This window comes from Numenius arquata, chromosome W (genome assembly GCF_964106895.1).
Source record: "Numenius arquata chromosome W, bNumArq3.hap1.1, whole genome shotgun sequence".
Lineage (NCBI taxonomy): Eukaryota > Metazoa > Chordata > Aves > Charadriiformes > Scolopacidae > Numenius > Numenius arquata.
The window spans coordinates 4858112-4881707 of NC_133615.1; positions in this window are offsets into that span (position 1 = coordinate 4858112).

Below are 23596 nucleotides of genomic sequence, written 5' to 3' on the forward strand. Positions count from 1 at the left end.
TTTAAGTTTAGTCAAGATGTTTGAACAGAGAAGCAGCACGTGAGTGTGTGTGGGTGTGAGCGTGCATGTGTGTAGCCGTGAGCTTGCAGTTAGTTTGCTCTAAGAGTGACCGTGCCAAGTTCTAGAGAGATGCTCTGGAACATAACAAAACAGACAAACAAACATGGGAAAAATAAAAAACTTAGATCCCAATAAAAAAAATACCATTCATTTTCAAAACATTGATTGCATTTAATTCTACAGCCTCACCAGTAGAAATTCCCCTAGCGCTAAAAGTTCTCCATCATTATAAACCGAGATGTTTCTAAAGGGAGAAAGGGTACAGGGAAAGATAGAGAGACGACAGCTTTAGAAAATTGCTCACATCTACCCTTTTCTACCTTGGTATCAACAACAAAGCCAACTTTCTGCAGTCAGATATCCGAGAGCCCTTTAATACTGCTTCTCCTTCCAAATGGGAGAAATCAGTGCAAAGACACGAGAGTGGTTTTGACTTGCAAATCAGATCGGCTGGAGGAGCGAACGGCTTGCTTACAGCCTAGCGACTTTTCTATTTTCTGCTTCTTCTTCCTTAAACCGGCACTGATAGCAGCGAATCCCTTGCACCAAACCGCTAACACTGTATCGATACAGTCATTCGAAATTATGATTTATCTGAACTGCGTGTTCCCAATATTTTTTGTGACTTGATCTGTGTTTTCTGTTTCCCGCTCATCATCTGATGAAGAGGAGCAGCGGCGTTCCTGGGGACGGTGATAGCGCACCGCGAGGGTGGGCTTTGTTTTGCCGCCGTGCGCAGAGAGAGGGCGGGCGAGCCGGGTTAATGTTTTTGTTAATGTTTATTTTATTGGGCAGGGGCTCTGATCAGTGTGGCAAAAAGCGGCGAGCGGAGCCAAGCAGCGAACGCAGCTGCGGACGATGCCTACCGGCGGTCCGGCCACCTCCCCACTGCGGCCGCCGTCCTGGCTTGGCCTAGCTTGGCGCGGAGCGGCTCCGGCTCTGCGCTCCCGCCGCGTCCCCCATCCTCGCTTCACGTTCAAGGTTTAACAGCGAGGTCATGTTCATTGACGTCAGCTTGAGGTTTACTGTACGTCCGGCTACATTTACATACATCAAGGAAATTAGGGCGTTAAAAAAATTATGGAAATCCTACTGCTTGGAGAAGAGAGTGAAGATTCCTGGAGTGATTGCCCTTATTAATGAAGATTGCAATTCATGGAAGAAACAAATCTGTTCTCCCTTCCCGCCCCCCGCCAAATATCATAAACAACAACAAAAAACAAACCCGAAATAACAAATGTCAGTTAGGCACGGGAAGGCTGGGATGCGCCGGCTTTGCGTCGGCCGGGGCCGGTTGGAACGCGGCACGGAAAAGAGATCGGCCCAGAGCAGGCTGCTCCAGACGGCTCCCTATGAATAATCAGGGCTTCACCGCTGCGCCCTTCTCCTTTCCTCCTCCTCCTCCTGCTGTTGGTTCCACCGTGTATTATTTTTAATACTGATGCATATGTAAAGCTATATTTGCATTTTTAAAATTAACCGTAAGTTAGAAGCTATCGCTTTTTTCTCTGATCTTTCCTTCCTTTCTTTACCCCCACTCTTCCCTCCCCCCCTCCCCTTTGGGCATGACTCTGCTGTGTATGTGCCTTTATATGCAGTTTCCTCCCCGCTTCTGTTTGTATAAGGTTACAAAATATGCACAAAGCTAATAAAACAAATAAAGGTGCACAACATGCTTATTGAGTCTTAAGAGGAGAGACAAATATCATTGCCAAGTTCAGCTACAACGCCAATAGGTCGAACCTGGAAATTTGATCGCCTAATTAACTTCATATTAGGAAAATATACTGGTTTAAGGTATAAGGCAATATAGATAATGCGTGTAATGGGGACTGATTAAAAGGATTTATAATATTTCATTGCAGAATTACGACCTATAAACGTACTTATATCTCTGTTGATTTCAGGAATGTTTTATTTCAGAATATTATCTCAAAATGTGTAGACGCAGGTATGGAGTGTTTTCTCTAAGGAAGACATTTTGTACGTTCTGTCTTAACTGCTACATTATTTAATGTATTAAAATTCATGTTAATATGTGTAGCTTTAAAGCAACTACCTAAGTCTTTACCGAAAAGGCATTTTAAAGGCTATTTTAAAATATTACCGTTATACATTTTCTTTATCTGAAAATCCACAGGCCTTGAATTATATTTAAAACCAATATTAGCTCATTTCTATTTACCTTAATGGGGAAAATCTTATTTTAAAAGAGTAGTTTAAATCTGATTAAAACCAGAAGATTATTCTTTTTTATTTATTCCAGAAATATTATATTTTTAAACGAGTAATGTTTTCCATAAGAACAATACCCACCCATACACACAATTTTTCTTTAAAAAAAAAGTCTAAATACATGCATAAATAATTAGTTACACCAAGAATGACTTACCTGCATAAACGTATAAGGTAAAAATTACCTCCCCTCCAAGACTGCCATGCATATATTATTTTTTTTTAATAAAGATCAGAATGTCATACTCGATTTGCATTACTCTACCTATTTCACAACACGTATCTTTTCTTTGGATTTCTTATATTTCCAGCGCTATCTCTAGCTCCAGTTGTACAAGCCCTACACTAAAGTGCTCATATATGTCACCCAAGAAAAAGTGGTCAGATGGCTACCCGTAAAACGTTAAAAAATTCCGGAAACAGATACTATCATCCATTAGGTTAGTTCTTACCTTACCATATAGACGAATAATTCATATAGGAAAGTACTTTTTTTACACATATGAATAGCGGTAGGACTACACATCTGTGTGCAGGTGCCCATTTACGAGTGATGTTGGGGACTCAGCCCACGAAAGGAAACCTATTATTTCCACTGCTTTTAATTAGCACACATGAATCGCGCTCCTCTATAGATCTGTAGTAACATATGCAGACAGACTCACATAGGTGAGTGCCTAGTCCAAGTTCGGGTATGTGTGCAGGTAGCAGACGGCACAGAGGGAGAGCGGTGTGTGTGTGTAGGTGTTGGTGAGCGGGGGTATATGAACATGTTACATAATGTCCCTCTGCCCGCGGCACAAGTGTGCGACGGTGCGGCTGTCTCCCGCGGCAGCGCGGCCCTGGCCGTCTCCCTGCTCCCGGCTCCCTCGGTGGCGCAGGGCAATGATTCTACGCCCCGCCACTCCCCGTGCTGCCGCTGCTGCTTACCCCCGCCGCCGCCTCGCTGCGCGCCGCCGTTGCCCCCGACGGCACCGCACCCGGCGGGACAGCACTCGGCGGGGCGGGACGGAAGGCGCCGCCGCCGGTGCTCTGCCCCATCTGGGCTGCCGCGGGAGCAGTGCCTGAGCCCCCCCAAAGCTCCCCTCCGCCTCTACCTCCATCGCCGCAGCCACACACCTGCCCCCCCGCCCCGTATTACCATACGGAGGCTGGATCCCCACGAATCACAGAGGCAGCGGGCGACATTTGAATAAGCCCCACAGCCAGCAGCAACGCCAGCTCCTGCAGAAGCAGCGCTCTGCGCGGGCCGCTTCCCCAGCCCGTCCGCCCCTCCCCCGCTTCCCCGCCCCTGCGTGTGCCACAGGCATCGTGGAGACAGCTGTCTTGCCTCAGTCACTTGCCACTTTAACGCTAATTTGACCGGTAGAATATGAACAATAAATACCTCCCCCCCTAACTCGTTACCTAATACTCAGCCTTTTAAAGCTAAAAATAAAGGCACGTACAACTCACATATGATTCCAATATGCCACTGAAGTGACGATTTCACGAATTTCAGACAGAAAAAAAAAAAGTACCATTAATAATACTCAAATTTGGGGTAATCGTTACAGCTGAGAGAGGGCGCTGGGTTGAAAATAAATACATTCCCTCCCTCGTCTTGTTTGTAACGCTTTTAATGGCTAGAATCATCTAATATTCATCATTTTACACGTAGATTTTCCTCTAGATTTCCCGTAGATTTACAGCCCTCTCTTATCTGTCTTTTAATCAAGCCGTACATAATCAGATCTGTGCCGATATGCTCTACGCATGAACATACATGTTTTGGCATTATTTACAAATTGGTTTAGAAGAAGGGAGATACAGGTACAGAAAAGTGTCTTTTTTTTTTTTTTTTCCCCGCAAGATTTAAACCCTTGAACGAAAAAACGTAAAATGACAACCATGTAATTTTAGGTAGAATAACCGAAACTTGAAATGAGAAATAAATTGATTTTTTTTTTTAAGTAAGGAAAAGGCTGAATTTAGTGGGTTTTGCCTTCACAAAAAAAAAAAATAATCATAATTTGGATGTCCTTACACGTCCAGTGCGAATACATCTCATAATACACATCCTTTGGAAAAAAAATACAAAGCCATACCAATCTCTCTCTGATCAGAGGTAGAAAGCTAGAAACCAAGAGGAGCGTCAGGGGAAGAGTGAGCGAGAATTTTAATATTCAGGAGTTCATGTATATTTAAAATATTTGCTAAATTGTTAGATTTCCGGGGAGAAGAGCAAAGGAGTGACATACAGTAAACTCTATTAGATACATTTTAGTGAGCATTCAAAACGTTAACTTCAGCATCAATCTAGGATAAGTAGCCAATGCAGTTGAGTTTCCATACACGAGGTGTTTATGGCTTTTAGCACTAACAGAATTAGTCAAATTTTCCTGATGGTTTTTGTTCTTCTGTTTTCTTAATCAGTTTATAACTTGGCATAAAATAAGCAATGAATAAATTAAGGTTTGAAATGAACCGTTATTTCGCTGGTTTCATAATATTTGGCTCACAGAGAGGACTAAACCTGTTTTTGCTTCGGTTTGGATTATTTTTCCCTTTACATCAGCTTGGACTGCCGGAGACCACTTCTGATCTCCTGACACAGAACAAGTGGAAAAGATTGGCAGGGCGTGGGTGTCCCTCAGCTCCATGACTCCTCGAAAGGGTGTTTCCTACCCAAAGTTCCCCCTTGGCTCCGCTCTGTGGCCGGTTCCGTGGAAGCTTTGCGCGGCGGTGAGATCAGGAGGGGGAGCCAGGCGGAGGTGTCTTAGAAGGCGCAGCTTTCCAGCGCCCACGGAGGCCGCGTCCAGCAGAGAGACAGCGACACCTACCGGTGTTCCGTACGACCCCGGCGAGCGCGGGCGATCGGCGGGGCTAGGGCGCGAGGAAGGGCCACACCGCACCACGCTCCCTTGCCCAACCTAGCGCAGCCTGGGGAGAAGACATCATGGCAACGCTCTCCTCTGCGTGACCCGCTCTAGAGCAAAAATTCAGCCCTACTAGAGCGATCGTTTTAGTGGGCAGAAATCAGCAAAATTCCACGAAAAAACAAGTGTGTTTTTGCAACGCGCATTTTGAAACAAGTGGGGATGCTGTCCTTGTCGCCTCCTTGGGACCGCAGCCCCCAGCTACAGCGGCTGAATCTCGATATCCCCCCCCCCGCATACACATGCTCCCTCCTCCAGATCTGGGATGTAACCCACAAAATTAGAGACCTGATCGGGATAATGATAAACGCCTCACTGCGATCAAAGTCTTCCCAGAGAAGCTCGTGAAGAACACGCTGAGCGCAGAGAGCAAAGGGCAGCAGCTGTGTGTTCTCCGTCGCTACTGTCTCACCCCAGCCTCTCTCACCTTATTTGTATTGTTATATACACCGGGAAAGGCAATATTCCACAAACACATTTCAGCAGGAATAATTGCCGCCTCCTCCGCGCTTTGCATTTTATTTGCCAGGATCAAAAAAAGGGGTCACTTTGTGTATTCCTGTTTGAAGAAAAGCATGGCTTACAAACCGTGGGAAGGGGGACGACAATAATATTCTAAGCAAGAGTATAATTTATAATTTTAGTGTTCGCCCCCACGGAATGGCCCTATTCTTTATTTAATTTTTGTATCGAGGCTGTGCGAAAAGAACTTTTTCTTGAAAATACTTTCTAGCTGATCGTATTACTCTTTACCTTAACCTTATTCTCTTTCCTCTTTTTAATAATTAAAAAAGTCATTAAAATGAAAAGGCCGGATTTATGTTACGAGTTTTTACAAGTACAAATGGCAGTGAAGGAGCACTAATGGTTTTAGGAGGAAGACACACATCCAAGAAGTTTGAGGCTGTATTTGATTTGATTAACCGCCACTTTCTGTTGTTATTTTAGTAGTTCATTAGCCGGGTGTGCTTTGATAATTGATTTCCGAGATCTCATTCTAGGAATTTTGGTTGTTTCGTATCTCAATAGGCTTTTCTCAACGGGCTATAGTTGGAGAAGATAATAACTTTTCTGTTTCGAAGGACGTTTTTTGTGCACCTGCAGGAGTTTTTTTATTCTTGCCCAAAAACATAACAACGCGCAGTTCTTTTACAGTGAGGAAAGGGTGTGGCACAACTTGCGGCAACTACCTTTCAAAGGTTTTAACTTTCGTACCGTGAACACAAATGCAGAGACTCAAAGTAGCTCTTCGAGTGCGTTTTCTAAATGTGCATTAAGGCAAATGAGCAAAACGTCGCTAAGTCTCCCTGGTCATAAAACTTGAGAATGAGTTCGTCGCTAGTAGCATCACAAGACCGAGGATTCATTCTTAGGAAATGCAGGTCTACTAAAAGGAACCAATATATCATCTGAATAACGATCTCGTTTAGAGTGATGGAAAAATATAAATTAAAATCAACAAAAAATCAGCTTGCATCCTCAAGTAGTAAAGAGATATCTAAATATTGGTTGATCACACCTAGTCCAAAATCAAGAATAAGACACAGCGCTAACATTTTCCTAGCTCTTTTTCTCCAAAGGGTACTGTTCTCTTCTTTTAGTAACTCCAGGAACTGCTGGTGATCATTTTTACGCTAAAATAATAGTAATGGGTGTCTCTCATTTTGCCCTAGACACGCCGACCTCCTCCCATCCCATCCTGCCTCATGCCCCAAACCCAGAGAACAGCGGACCGGACTGGCAGTCGCACACCTTCGTGCGGTGCCGGCAGGACGCACGAGCGGATAGACGGGGCGCCGGCCTTGCGGCTAACCGACGCCGGCTGCTCGGACACGTTCCCACGCTCTAGGAGAACCCCCTGAAAGAGAATTGCAGCACCTTGCCATTTTGCTGAGAGCTGTGCGCAAATTTGCCCTATTTGGCAAAAAGTGTCAGACATCTCCTAACATATTTCTCTTTCGTGTCTGATAACACAAAAACTATTTATTTAACAAAACACCACAGGGTATTAGTCCAAACGCACAAAATCATTATAGCCCCTTGCCCTACAAGTGTGTGCGTGCCTCTCTCCCCTCCCTCCCCCTTCTTTCACAGCTTTTCAGTAGCAATGAATGAATCAAGAACTAGAGCAGCATAATGAATCAGGACACGTAAACCTATCATCTTCAATCGTCGAGACTGAGACGGCAGCCTATAGCAGTAGGCATATTGCAGAAAACCTGGGAATGGCTGGCAAAGGAGTGCGGTTTGCAGCCGACTAACAGACTCAGAGTGGGATAAAAGGAAGGTCACCTACCTTTCCAGGGCGCCTCCCCTCACATCCCCAAAATTAAACTCAGTGAGAGTAGAAAGAAACGTATCTATGGGCTTTAAAACCTGCATATTCATTATAAAAGACTTTCTGAAACTAGCCTACTCTGCCAACCTAAGCAGAACTTTTATTTCCTTCCATCTGTCTCCCTCACATAGGCAGTACTATTTTCCCGATAGCATTTCCCTTTTATTCAACTAATGGGAAAAACAATTGTCAGACTTGCATCCAGAGCAATCAAAAAAACCCCAACCCAGTCCTTCCCACCTCACCCGAACCATCAGCAAGCACTTCTTTATTTTGATTATTTGTTAAAAGGCAGCCAGCTGGGAACTTGACAATGTGCTCGCACCCGATCTCTCTCTCTCACACACACACACAAATGTGATGTGATACGAGCGTGTGTGTGTACGTATTGCCGTATGTGTACCAGCTCTGCCCGAAACGGTGTGAATACCAATTTCCCTACAGGTGTTACCGCTTCCAGCTCAATGCAGCCCCCGACAGATGCGTGTGCGTTTAACAAAAACAAAGTAACTCGCTATCAGGTGATCAGGCTTGTAATCCAATAGTCTTTGTTCGGTTAAATAAGATTTATCATTGAGAGTAAAAAGTTACAGAAAGGGGAGTAACCGTCTGGGGTTGCTGCGTCCGTTGCAACCCATTCAGCCCAGCGTAAACTTTCAGAAGACTGAAGTGCCGTAGAAAGTCAACGAGGGATCCGAGGAATCGCAGGGTGACAAGGTGTAAGGAGGCCGGCGGGTGTTAGGGGAGAGCTGTCCCTGCTGATGTCCTGCCTCTTCCCCTCGAGCCCCCGGGAGGCAGCGGGAAGGGTCGCCCTCCCCGGACACCCTCCTCCTGCCCCGTGGGTGACACAGCGTGGCCTCCTCCGGAGCCCAGCGGGGCATCGCCTGGCCTTACCAAGCCCCCGGCAAAGCCCGAGCTCCCGAGAGAATGTGTGTGTGTGTGGAGGAGCGGCGAGGCTTCCGAGGCGCAGGGTGGAAGGGTTGCTCCGCGCCCCGGTACTTACCTCCGCGATGCCTGACACCGATCCGCTCCCGTCCGCAACTCCTCAGTAAGACATGTACGTCACACACATCCTCGCAGAGATTAGTTCTGACTTTTCGAGTCCAACCCTGCTCATTCAACGGTAGGCAGGAAAGGAAAACATAAGGGGCGATGGAAGCGAGGGGTGGCCACGGGTGCTGCCTCACACTGACCTGCAACGTGGCTCCCCCCTCCCCTTCGCCCTGGCATTTCCCACCCGCTCCCGCCCCAAATCAGAAAGCCGCAGGAGGGAGGGAGGACACACGGATCCGCGCTGGCCGCTGGGGCTCCGGCGGAGGCGCTCCTTCCGCACCCGCGCACCGGACTCTACACCTCGGTCCTGCCGCGACGCCTCGGGGTCTCTGCCTGTGGGGCGCAGCGTTTGGAGAGAAAAGGGGGAGGAAGGGGCTGAAGGATTGCCCGAGGCATGTCCGCCCGCCTGCCCGGATGGAGGTCACATGCTACACGTGGGGTGCGCAGAGCCCCGTGGTGCGAGGCTACTGCCCGGGATACAAATGGGCTGCCGGCTCCGGCGGGCATCGCCTCCCCTCCTTCCTCTTGTTATTTTAAATATTATTATTCCTAATGATAGTAATAATTAATTTTAAAGATCTTTGCACATGCAAAAAGATCTTTGCAACATGTCAGTTGACAGCTGGGGCTGGAGAGCAAGAATAGCTGTTTTAAACGATAGATTAGGAACACTAGGAAGTATCTCCGCAGGGAATGGAGGCTTTTTGCTTCGTCAAAGATGAGGTCTGCTGTCTGCTTAATAGTACAGTAACATCTTCAGTTCCCGACTAAATACAATAACGCAGGCTCTCGGGATTAATTTATACAGGAGGCTTTATGAATTGTGGTCCCTTCCTCGTTCTTTCGCAGACATACTCGCAGCACACCTATATCTGTGAGAGGCTGGAGTTGGCAGGATGCTGACGGTGGACCCAGTCGAAAGTTTCAATATTGCAGACACAGTAACTGTCCTTCTGATTTTCTTTGTTAAAATTTTATTAGGCGAATTGCAAATTTTTCCAAAAGATTCATTGACACACGAAAATGTTTGCATTTATATCCGCCAGAGATGATGCAGAATAAAAATGCCCGAGTAGACCTCGTCTGAAATCAAATCCCCGCATTTGTAATTGTTACATACACAACAAATTGTTAACAATTTGCACACCAGAGATGGCGTAATTCTAAGCCTCCTTTCCTTTGTAAGGCAAATGACGGCAAAATATGATTTGCTATATAATTAATTGGAGCAAAGAACAGTACATCAGCAAGACTGGTTTCTACAGGGTTATGCAAGTTTCGTTTTTATACAGAGTGAAAAATAACAATTATGGCGAATTTCACAACGTGTTTTAGGATGCTTTTACCTAATACATACTATATCCTAACAAACAAAATATTTTAATGAGAGATCATATTAATGGTGTTGAAGTAAAAGTAATAAATAAGAATTAAATTATATTTCAAAAATAGGTTGCACTGCAATAAAAATGCTCCCCAATATATGTTGTAAAAATCCTATATTTTGTTCAGAAGAATAAAATTATCTTTGATTTTGTATCGATTTTGGTGTTATATAAAATGATTAATCTAATAAATAGAAAAAGCTGAGTCAGACTAAGTAGAAAGTTACTATTATTTAAATTATCAAAATAAAATCAATCAAATAATATTTTCCATTCTAATGAGCATGGAAATGTTTCTCTTCTAATTTACTTATTTTCAGAACAGACATTAAAACATGTTAGAACTGATTGCCTTTCAAATCAGAAAAGCTAATATAAGAACAATTGTTTGTGTATTTTTTCTATAACGTGCCATTACCTGAAGCACATAAATACAAACATGCAAGCTCTGGAATTTGCATTTTTTTTTTGACACTGTCTATAAACATTGCTATGTGATTACATGTACTCTCTTTCTCGTATGGACGTTATCTGGTGTCTACATCTTTCGGAATGTATTCACACTCAGGTTTAATATTATTTAAAGCAGTTACTAGAAATATAATAATGTCAATATGCATATAGGTATACACGAAAATTGCTTTTGACCTTCAGAAATCAGCTAAGCCCTCTGGGCAAGTCAGTTCCAGTGATGTTAGGCATGAGTTGCTGTTGAACTCTAATAATTCAAGAGGAGAAAAAAGTGAATTATGAAGTATGGAATAATCATCAAATTGGTTCTAAAGCCATTAAAATCAGTGGAATTTATTTCAAAGGGGCAGAATTTGGCCCAGTTGATCAGGTTATAAAGGTGTGTAGCTATTGGTATAAAAATGTAGTTCTTAAGCCCATCTCTTGTTAACCTTACAAACTTTATATGTAAAGGTGAAAGCAAGCTATTCAGCAGTGTTTTCACAGGATTTTAAGGGGGGGGAACAACTGTTGAATTTAAAATTATTTACTCCCAAAATTCATTAGATTGTATAGCACCAACCTCTTGGCAAGACTTATTATCTTTCATACTACTGTAACTACTGGAAAAACAAATGAAGATAAACCATTTAAAATACTTCTTAATTATTCTGGCGAGGTATAATGCAGTAATTCTACTTCCATCTTTTCTCTAATGACTTTCTCTCCTCAGAACTCTCCCTGCAAATAGTACACCTGCATTTGTGAGCAGGAAGTAGGCCACTCTGAAAATGATCTGGCCAAGCAATGAAAGTACCAAAGCCAGAATCCCAGTCCTCAGTCAGTACGTGCCTTGCCTTAGGAGCGATGGGTCTATAAGACTCCCTATTGAAGTCACTGGAGAATTCAGCTTAAAAATAGAAAGACACACTTTGTCCTTCTGTTCACGAGACTAAATAGCTTGAAGTACATGGTAAGTGTAAGATATATCATTTTTGCATTAGTTATTTGAATAATTTAAGAAAGACTTCAGCTGCTCAATTCATACTCACACAAAACTTCCATTAGGTTAGAGTATGCTTTTCCAAGGGAAGAACTGAATAGTCTCAAAAACCAATATAGAAAGTTTGATGTGTTCTTTGGAAGTTAAGTTTTAAAAAGTTTGAACGTGATGCCATTATAAAAATGTATTTAAGTAATAAAAGGAGAACTTCTGAACATGCCTTGACTGTATTATAAAACAATCCTATTGTTTTCCATGATTGTAAGAAGAGCCCTTAAATTGCTTTTGTTTATACACAAACACAATTTGGATCTAATTTGTGTATCTCTTCGAGGCACACCTGAAAGTCAGGGCTCTGATATGTGTACTGATTCATGAGGGACCTCCATCCACATCAGAAAAGACATTATGTTATCTTTATATTTTCTGTATGAACGAAGAAGGAAAGTAGTGAGCTTAACTAGCTTCAAAAATGAACCTGGGTTTTCCCAACTAAAATGGGATCAATCGATTCCTTCTAAGCAAAAATGTGAGAAGAATCAAACAATTCTTTCATGAGCTTCATCACTGTTCTATTTTAGCCGAGATCATTATTCTTACAGGAGGAAAATGAACAGTTATATGACTTGACATAATGGAGGTGTTTTTTTGGGGGGTGATGGCACTTTCCAGACACGTTTAAAGGGGATCATTTCCCCCAAGTGGTGCAGAAATGACAGGAGTAATTTTCAAAAGATAGTCCACTATTTTCCTGTTTTTTTTTTTCTTCCCCAAATGAACAACTAGACTTATTGAACATCGAAGGAAACAATTTTTATCTTAAAGAGTATTTAAAGCCTTCAGGTGTATTGAACTTGGACCTTGAGGGCAGTGATCCACCAGGGATGTAATCAACAATTTGTAGGATCAAGCCCGCAAACCCACACTTAGATGTTATATGACACTGCATGAATTCTGTGTGTGTCTACAGATACCCATATAATGTGTAATATGCAATATAGTATGTATATAATCCCTATGATTACATATTATTAAACATAGATGCTATCATACAAACATAAAAAAATATAATAAAAACTGAGCACCTGGATTATAAAATGCAAAGCTACATTGAGAAAGGACTCCAGGCACTTCCTTGCAGAAGTTCCTGCTAAGTAAGGAAACCCACGCATTCTGCACTGTGAGCTTCTCTTGAGATACACTGTATCAGAACTTGCTTATTTCTTCCTGGTCCAAGAAAAGGCCCTTTTTCTCGCACATAGGTTCCCAAGCAACTCTGATGGGAAGGACCGCAGAATACACTGCTGAAAACGAGGTACATAACTTCTGCAGGTGGTGGTATTGTTTGTTTCGTTTGGTAAGAGCTTGGAGTGGCAAATACAGGAGACAGCGCCATCCAGAGCAGACACCTGTACAAGAGAGCGCCCAGCTCCTTTCACGCTTGGCTTTCACTTGGATGTGTTGGGTCTGCGAGGCAGATCTTTCGAAACGGAGAAAACACCATTTAACCAAGCTGCCCATGCATGTGTGGTACATCCATTTCCGTACAGACATGCTGCAAAGAGCTTGTTAGGTGCTATTGTCAAATCGTTTATACCTACATATATCTCTATCTCACTCCCTCCAAGACTGAGAGGCAGAGGTATCAAAGAGTTAGACTTAGCTTTGGAAACTTCAGCAGAGTGGAATTAATAACAAAAATGAAGCACTTTTAAAAGTTGGGTTAATATTCCTTTTTAAACGCGCAGGACAGCCTCCTCCCAGACCAACTTTAAGACCCTTTTTGGACAGCTGGCTGAAGGAGCTCCCCCGAGAACAAACGGATTAAACTTCTCACCGAGCCCCCAAAAGCTCAGGAATACTGCACACACACAGGCACCCACTCCACCGCACCGTACGCACACACACATAATGCACACATGCAGAGAACCTCTCTCTGTCGCCCTGCTGGCCCGGCTTGCCCCACCAGCGTCCCTGGGTGAGACCTGGGCACCACGCTGGGCCGCGAGGACTCTGCCAGCCGCGAATAGCTCTACGGCCGGGAGCGACGATGCCCCCTTGCCAGGGCCGGGGCCCGGGCCGGTCTCCTCCGCCGCGGCCCTGAGGAGACGTAGGCAAGCCACGACGCTGTAATCTTGCCCCGATCGCTCAGGTGCTCACCTCCCACTTTGCAGGGTGTGACGGGTTGCAGCAAGTGGTGTTTGCGGAGACGCACCAACGAGCCCAAGAACGGTCGCGGCGAGCGCACGGGCGGGGGGCGTCCTACAGTGCTGCGCTGCTGCCCCCTGGCGGAGCCGCGCAGTGCCGTGCCGGGCGGGATCTGCTCCGCACTCGGCGGAGCCTCGCAGTGCTGGCTGCGTCCTGCCGGCGCGCCGTGCAAGGGAATAAGTAACCTGCGGAACCCCCCGCGAGGCAGCTCGAGCAGCGCAACCCCCGCAGAGAAGCGCGGGCGGCCTTCAGCCCGCAACACCAGGCAAAGTCATGTCTGCCATAAAACGCTGGCCTGAACCCCGCGGTGCGGGAGTGGTGCTGAGGGCAGGGGCAGCCTCCACCTTCAGGCTGGCCCGGGTCAGTGCAGCAGCGCGGCGGGTTTTAAAACAGGATGTACGCTAGGTCTGTAAGGGGACACGACCACTCCACCCTTTGCAGAAGGGAAGCCGAGGCCCCGACACTTCCTCCCCGCGGGGCCGAGAGGAGCCCAGTGGCCGCCGGGGCGTCCTGGGACCTAGACGGGACCAGCGAAATGGCTCCAAAGAAGAAACCATAAGAGGCTGGTATTAATGGTTCTTTGGATATGTAAACATAGTGGCATCCCCCCTCCCTTTGTTTTTATTCATATTGTTTCACAAAGATAAGTATCTGGCAGCTGCGGGACAAAGTAAAGAACTACTAGTTCGTTTAAAGCTAAGCCTAGTTACCAGCTCTTTATAAATATCAAACTTTGTACAAATAACCCAGATTTACACCTTTTTATGCACTGTTTTAAGTGCTGGAGCTTCGTAAGAAAGAAATAAATATGTGGAATAGATAAATGTCAGAAAAGGCAGAGGAAAAAAAAGGAATAGTAAAGCAATATAGATAACGCAGGGGAAAAAGAGAAAGGAGGGCAGAGATATACCGCGCACTCATACTATCCCCGGGACTTTCGCGGAGGTCTTGGGTGACAGTACGAACTTTCCGCGGTACACAGCAAGGCGGTGGGACTGCCAGCCACTGTGCCCGCAGCCACTGTGCCTGTCGTGCGCTGCAGCACACGGCTCTCGGGCTCCCATACCTACAGGAGCTAAGTAATATCTGCTGCATTTACTCTGCAGCCGTCGGCCTTCAGCAGAGAAACCAAACTTGCACTGAGCTACAGGCAGCAAAGGAGGTGTCCCCATGCAGGGCAGGGTGCAGAAGGCCACAGAGCTGAGCGGTGTGCGCGGAGGGCGGCTGGGTGTCCTTGCCTGCCTTCTTGTGCGCACACAATTACAGCGTAACTTGTTTTTATTTCCCCTCTCAGGACAAGTGATATTAGGATATCGGGAACTGCTGGCACAGGAGTTTTTGTGCGCGCTGATTCAGAGTGGTGAGATCCGGCAGCCTTTAACGTGGGCACCGAGTTAGAGGTTGGGCAGTGCCCTGGCAGAACAGCGGAGCCCTGAGGACGGAGCTCTCCGGGTCATTTTGCCAGTCTGGGCAGCAAGCATTGCCGGAGCCTCGCCTGCCAGAAAGGCTGTGCGGTATCAAATCACCCCACACTTCAAGGGCAGCTGTGCTATGAATGAATTGTGACGTGGACAAGGACCTTTGCTCGGGTCAATCGCCCTCAGGAGGGCTGGAGTGACATTTGCTCCCGGCCAGCCTCACACCTTCTTGCCCTGAGCTCTGGGGTCTTCTCCCTCTTGGCGTGCTTTGCCCCAATGCAGTGGTGAGCTGAGATTTCATGCGTGCGGCTGGGGACATCCCAAGGGAGGGAGCTCTTGGAGAGTCATCTGCCATTAGACCCTTTGTTGGAAAGTTATTCTGGGGAACCAGCCCCAGCCAAAAGGGGAAACCATGTGGGTCCTGTTCGCTCCAGAATTTCTCGAGCCTTGCTATATGCACTCTGTTTAACTAGCGATGTTTCCAAAGAATCAGCTCATCCCAGAGAGTGCCTTTCACCAACTAGTGCCTGCTTATGGCCAGGGCAGGATTTGCTGCAATGGCAGTACACGATTTGTTGAAATTTTTGTGAAAAAGTGAGGTTAAGTAACAAATTGAATGTAGCTCTCAAAAACTTGTACAGCAATTTAAAAAGGGGGGACTCAAAAGAGAAGTTGAAACACGACTGGGCAGCTCTTTAAAGGTAATTACTAAAACCTCAAAGGGTCAATTTATTCTAGTCTGGTGTCCCGGTTTGAAGTAAAACTGAACCAATTTTCTGTTCTGTAACTTTACATCCTAGCTAGGCCTCCTCTAACTCTCTGAAATTAACGGCATATTGTGGAGAAAACTGCTCGTTCTCAGAATGATAAGACCAATGTTTGTGCTCCATGCCAAGGAATGGTATGCAGGGAGGCCCTTGCTTATACTTATTGCTATAACAACCAAGGGCAGCCAATTTCGTTATTTGCCCCCTTAGAGGGTCGGAAACGGAAAAACGTAGAGGGGTCACATCGGTGGGGAGGAGTGGACAGGACAGGTGACCCAAACCTGACCAACTGGGGTATTCCATCCCATCTGCCCCATGCTCAGTATAAAGGCTGAGGGATCAAAGGGTCAGCCCCTTTTCCTGCGATGGCCGACGTCCAGAGAGGACTCTGTCTGTTCATCTGCCTTTGATCCCGATCCGTGTGTTCCTGACTTCAGAGCTGGAATCCAGTTCCCATTCGTCGCTGAGTCCAGTCTGGGACTTCCCCAGTGCCTGCCGGTGACGTGACTGTCATCCTGGGAGCTTGATACGGTTTTGTATATATTGTATCTATTTCATTATTTTCTTCTTAATTTTTATTTTAATATTAATTCTTCATTAAAGTAGTTTAGTTCATTCTAAACTTCTGAATCTCCTTTATCTTTTTCTCCTCCTCTCTCCTCTTTTGGGGGGGGGGGGGGGGGAGAAGGGGGGGGAAGGGCCATCTGTCGGTCCGGTTTTGGTAAATTCGGCCGAAACCACGACAGATTTATTGGTGCCCAACGTGGGGCTCGAATGACTGTGGTCTGTTGAGATTGCCTGAATAGTTTGAATTCCAGTTTGCTCAGGGAGAACCGACAGCTTTCACCATGTTGTACCTACAGAATATGGTATATGATATTTTTAGAGACCTTTGTATGAAGTTGATTGATGTAGTGGTGCTTAACTGGTCGGACATATTGACTTGTTGTATTGAGATGGGTTTATATTGGTTCTGTGTTTGGATGCGGTGGCCCAGGCGTGCTTTGTTGGTGTGGGCTGGTGCTCAGGTGTATAATCTGAGATTTGCATTTGGTAGGGTATCTTCATGTTTCGGGCATCATATAATAGATCCTGCCGCTAATTACACTTTTGATTTTACCTGGGGAAAGTTTACTTTGCCTGTTCGTGATTATTTCAAAGTGTTACCAATTGAACTAAGGGGTGAAAAACCTTCGGGCTGGTCAGAGAATGATTGTTATGATTGTCTCTGTCATGTGGGCCTGATTTTGATACTTATGACACTGAATGTGCTGCAGGCGTTAGATGTTATTAGACTTGAGGAGTATCAGAATGAGCATTGTGTGACAGGCAACCTCGCTACTCAGACAACGGAGACACAAACAGTTACTCCCCCAGCCCCAGTGATAATCATAGCAGGGACACAAACAGTTGCTCCCCCAGCCCCGGTGATAATCATAGCAGGGACACAAACAGTTGCTCCCCCAGCCCCAGCGACAGTCACAGCAGGGACGCAAACAGTTGCTGCCCCAGCCCCAGCGAGAGTCTCAGTGCAGACACAAACAGAACCAGCCCCGGCCCCGGCCCAAGCCAAGCCAGCGGCACCGGCCAAGGCCACGCCGACACCGGTGCCAACGGCACCGGCTGCTCCCCCACAGCCACCGGCACAAGCCAAGGCTCCGGCACCGGCGAAAACCACGCCCCTGGCCCCGCCGACACCGGCCCCAGCGGCAGCGGTCGCCCCCCCACCGGCCGCTCCGGCCCCGACAGCCAGCGCTGTCACTGCTCCAGCTCCCAACCCGAGCACTGCCGCTCCCCCAGCGCCAGCAGAACCGGCACAAGTTGCTCCGGTGACCAGGAAGCAGAAAAAGAGGTCGGCTCGGTCCCCTGCCCCTTACGACAAGGACATGCCCAAGCTAGAGAGCTCGGGAGAGGGTTCCTCTGATGAAGATCCAGGACAGGGTCCGTCTGGTGTAGATAAAGGAAAGCACCCTCTTACAACACAGTCAACAGCCCCTTCTCAGGTAGATAGGGGAGAGGGTCCTTCTCAGCCAGCCTCGATACAGGATGATGCCTCAGATGTAGATGTAATTATTAACTCTTTGTCCTTAAAGGATTTGTGAAATCTGAGGAAGGATTTTACTCGTCATGATGGGGAGCCTCTTCTCTCTTGGTTGCTCCGATGCTGGGACAGTGGAGCTAATTCCATAGACTTAGATGGTAGAGAAGCCAGCCAGCTGGGAAATCTGGCCAAAGAGGGAGGTATTGATAAAGCGATTGGGAATAAGGCAGAGGTTCTCAGTCTCTGGAGGCGACTGTTATCAGCTGTAAAGAGCAGATATCCCTTTAAGGATGATATCCAATGCCGTCCAAGGCAATGGACCAGCATGGAGAAAGGTATTACATACCTGAGAGAACTGGCTATTCGAGAAGTGATTTATGGTGATTGGCAAGTGACTATAAATCCTGATGAAATGCCATGTCAACGACCTTTGTTGAAAAAGTTTGTGCAGAGTGCACCATCAGTGTATTCCCACACTTTGTCAACAATGGTCTGGGGAGCATCTGATACTGATACCCCAACTGTAAATGAGGTTGCTGATAGGGTGCGACAGTATGAAGATAGTCTCTCTCGTCCCATCGGTGTTGCAGCAATAGAAAACCTGACTAAGAAAATGGCTGAACAAAATAAAACACAGACTGAGACAATGGAGAAAATGACCAAGGCAATAGTTGAGCAAAACGAGACAATTTTTCACAAACTGCTTGAAAAACTTGCTGAGATTGGGAGAGAATCTTACTCTTCTCCAGCTCAGACTCAAGTTGCAGCTCAGGCTCAAGCTCCTGCTCAGACCCAAGCTGCAGTTAAGACCAGAGTTGCAGCCATTAAGAAAAAACGCCCTCCTATGAGACCAACCAAAGGGAAACAGGACTCGCTCCGAGGTTTCCTGTGGCTTTGCCTCTGCAATTATGGAGAGGACATGAGGAGATGGGATAAAAAACCTACTTCAGCCCTACAGGCACGAGTGCTTGAGTTGCAAGGTAAAGCAAATAGAAGAAAGGATGGTTACATGAATATGGCTGCTCCAGTTCAGAATATGCACTGCCCCTGTCCAGACAGGAACTCACCTTGCAATTGGAGATGCTGTCCTCAGCATTAGAGTTGCCCTGCCTCCAGCCAGGAGGAGGAGAGGGATAACCGAGTTTATTGGACTGTGTGGATTCGATGGCCTGGCACATTAGAGCCACGAAAGTATAGAGCCCTGGTGGACATTGGTGCACACTGTACCCTAATGCCATCAAATCATAGAGGGACAGAATCAGTCACTATTGCAGGAGTGACAGGAGGATCTCAAGAACTGACTGTACTGGAGGCCAAAGTGAGCTTGAATAAGAATAAATGGGAAAAGCATCCTATTGTGACTGGCCCAGATGCTCCGTGCATCCTTGGCATAGACTACCTCAAGAGAGGGTATTTCAAAGACCCGAAAGGGTATCGGTGGGCTTTTGGTATAGCAGCTGTAGAGACTGAGGGTGTTACACAGCTGTCTACCTTACCTGGCCTTTCAGATGACCCTTCTGTGGTAGGATTGCTGAGGGTTGAAGAACAGCAGGTACCACTTGCTACTTCCACGGTGCATCGACGACAGTATCGCACTAACCGAGATTCTTTGATTCCCGTTCAGAACCTGATTCGTCGGCTGGAGACTCAAGGAGTGATCAGCAAGACTCGCTCACCCTTTAACAGCCCGATATGGCCAGTGCGCAAGTCTGATGGTGACTGGCGTCTAACAGTGGACTATCGTGGCCTGAATGAAGTCACACCCCCACTGAGTGCTGCTGTGCCAGACATGCTAGAACTGCAATATGAACTAGAGTCAAAGACAGCCAAGTGGTGTGCTACAATTGACATTGCTAATGCCTTTTTCTCTATTCCTTTAGCAGCAGAGTGCAGGCCACAGTTTGCTTTCACCTGGAGGGGTGTCCAGTATACCTGGAATCGACTGCCCCAGGGGTGGAAACACAGCCCTACTATTTGCCATGGACTGATCCAGACTGCACTGGAGAAGGGTGGAGCTCCAGAACACCTGCAATACATTGATGACATCATTGTGTGGGGTAATACAGCAAAAGAAGTTTTCAAGAAAGGTAAGAAAGTAATTGAGATTCTTCTGAAAGCAGGTTTTGCTGTGAAAAGAGGTAAGGTCAAGGGACCTGCACGAAACATCCAATTCTTGGGAATTAAATGGCAAGATGGTCGTCGCCAGATCCCAATGGAGGTAATTAACAAAATAACAGCTATGTCCCCACCTACTAACAAAAAGGAAACACAAGCCTTCTTAGGCGTTGTGGGATTCTGGAGAATGCATATTCCAGGTTATAGTCAGATTGTGAAACCTCTCTATGAAGTGACTCGAAAGAAAAATGAGTTTGTGTGGGGTCCTGAGCAACGACAAGCCTTTGAACAAATTAAACAAGAGATTGTGCGTGCAGTAGCACTTGGACCAGTCCGAAGAGGACAGGACATTAAAAATGTGCTGTATACTGCAGCTGGAGATAATGGCCCTACCTGGAGCCTATGGCAGAAAGGACCAGGGGAGACTCGAGGTCGACCCCTGGGATTTTGGAGTCGAGGCTATAAAGGCTCTGAGGCCACCTATACCCCAACTGAGAAAGAAATCTTGGCAGCATATGAAGGAGTTAGAGCTGCTTCAGAAGTAATTGGTACTGAAGTACAGCTCCTCCTGGCACCCCGATTGCCATTGTTGGGTTGGATGTTCAAAGGTAAAGTTCCTTCTACTCATCATGCCACCGATGCTACCTGGAGTAAGTGGGTTGCCTTAATCACACAGCGAGCTCAAATAGGAAATCCAAATCATCCAGGAATTGTGGAAGTGATCACAAACTGGCCCGAAGGCGGAGATTTCACAATGCCACCAGAGGAGGTGGTAACACGTGCTGAGGAAGCCCCACCATATAATGAACTCTCAGATAATGAGAAACAGTATGTTTTGTTCACTGATGGATCTTGTCGTATTGTAGGAAAGCATCGAAGATGGAAAGCTGCTGTATGGAGTCCTACACGACAAGTTGCAGAAGCTACTGAAGGAGAAGGTGAATCAAGTCAATTTGCAGAGGTAAAAGCTATCCAGCTGGCCCTAGACATTGCTGAACGAGAAAAGTGGCCAATACTCTATCTTTATACTGACTCATGGATGGTGGCAAATGCTCTGTGGGGATGGTTAAAACAATGGAAGCAGAGCAACTGGCAGCACAAGGGTAAACCCATTTGGGCTGCTGAATTATGGCAAGATATTGCTGACCGGCTAGAGAAACTAGTCGTGAAAGTACGCCATGTAGATGCCCACGTACCTATGAGTCGAGCCACTGAGGAACATCGGAACAATCAGCAAGTGGACCGAGCAGCTAAGATTTTCCAGACAGATTTAGACTGGGAACATAAAGGTGAATTGTTCTTAGCTCGATGGGCCCATGACACTTCAGGTCATCAAGGAAGGGATGCAACGTACAAATGGGCTCGTGACCGAGGGGTGGATTTAACCATGGACGCCATTGCGCAGGTTATCCACGACTGTGAAACATGCGCCGAAATCAAGCAAGCTAAAAGGTTAAAACCTTTGTGGCATGGAGGTCGGTGGCTGAAATACAAGTATCGGGGGGCTTGGCAAATCGACTATATCACACTCCCTCAAACCCGCCAGGGTAAGCGTTACGTGCTTACAATGGTGGAAGGAAGCACCGGATGGTTGGAAACCTATGCCGTGCCCCATGCCACTGCCCGGAATACCATCCTGGGCCTTGAAAAGCAAGTCTTGTGGCAACATGGTACTCCAGAAAGAATTGAGTCTGACAATGGAACTCATTTCAAAAACAATCTTATAAGTAAGTGGGCAAAAGAACATGGCATTGAGTGGATATATCATATTCCCTATCATGCACCAGCTTCTGGAAAAATTGAACGATACAATGGATTGTTAAAAACTACCCTAAAAGCGATGGGTGGTGGATCCTTTAAAAATTGGGACAAGCATTTAGCGCAAGCTACTTGGTTAGTTAATACCAGGGGATCCATCAATCGAGGTGGTCCTGCTCAATCAGACCTTTTACATATTGTAGAAGGGGATAAAGTCCCTGTGGTGCATGAAAGGAATATGCTAGGGAAAACCGTATGGGTTTTTCCTGCCTCGGGCAAAGGCAAACCCATTTGTGGGAGTGTTTTTGCTCAAGGACCTGGATGTACTTGGTGGTTGATGCTGAAGAATGGAGAAGTTCAATGTGTACCTCAAGGGAATTTGACCCTGGGTGAGAATACTTAATTCCGAGTATGATGTTAGTTGTTTATAATACTAACAGTGTTCTATAAGTGTTTTTCAGGATGACACTGCAATGATGAAACCTAGCCGGATTGATCAAGTGGCGTCTAGTAAAACTTCTCCGAGATGGACATGTTACCCATGGGCACGAACCACAATGAATTTCACACTGTCTTTCCTACCCTGAGAACCTGATCTGCTGTGAAATGGACTTAAGCTTTTGTATATAGAGATAAATTATAACTGAGTGATTTACATATATCTATCTATATATGTATGTATGTATAGATTTTATAGATGATAGTAGTTGTAATCTAAGCATGATGCAAATGGTATGGAATAAGGGGTGGAATGTCCCAGTTTGAAGTAAAACTGAACCCATTTTCTGTTCTGTAACTTTACATCCTAGCTAGGCCTCCTCTAACTCTGAAATTAATGGCATATTGTGGAGAAAACTGCTCGTTCTCAGAATGATAAGACCGATCTTTGTGCTTCATGCCAAGGAATGGTGAGCAGGGAGGCTCTTGCTTATACTTATTGCCATAACAACCAAGGTCAGCCAATTTCGTTATTTGCCCCCTTAGAGGGTCGGAAACGGAAAAAACGTAGAGGGGTCACATCGGTGGGGAGGAGTGGACAGGACAGGTGACCCAAACCTGACCAACTGGGGTATTCCATCCCATCTGCCCCATGCTCAGTATAAAGGCTGAGGGATCAAAGGGTCAGCCCCTTTTCCTGCGATGGCCGACGTCCAGAGAGGACTCTCTCTGTTCATCTGCCTTTGATCCCGATCCGTGTGTTCCTGACTCCAGAGCTGGAATCCAGTTCCCATTCGTCGCTGAGTCCAGTCTGGGACTTCCCCAGTGCCTGCCGGTGACGTGACTGTCATCCTGGGAGCTTGATACGGTTTTGTATATATTGTATCTATTTCATTATTTTCTTCTTAATTTTTATTTTAATATTAATTCTTCATTAAAGTAGTTTAGTTCATTCTAAACTTCTGAATCTCCTTTATCTTTTTCTCCTCCTCTCTCCTCTTTTGGGGGGGGGGGGGGGGGGAGAAGGGGGGGGAAGGGCCATCTGTCGGTCCGGTTTTGGTAAATTCGGCCGAAACCACGACATCTGGTCTATAATCCTGTAACACCCCTGACAACTTCTGAGCACAAGACTTTATTGTAACCTTAATTTATAAAGCAATACCACTCCCCCTCCCCCTGATTTTTCACCCATTACAGGTAGGACAGAACCATGTTTGGAAAAACAATGCCAGGAGATATCTCACAATGAAAATTTGCTACTCAAATCCCCAGGCCCAATCCTCCCCACACAAAGAGGTGAGACTCAGATCTCCATACATTAGAGATGTCTAGATTATAATCCGTGGACATTGTTCTTCCAGAATGGATCTCTTTATCAAAACTTCCTGCATAAATTCCCCTCACCCATT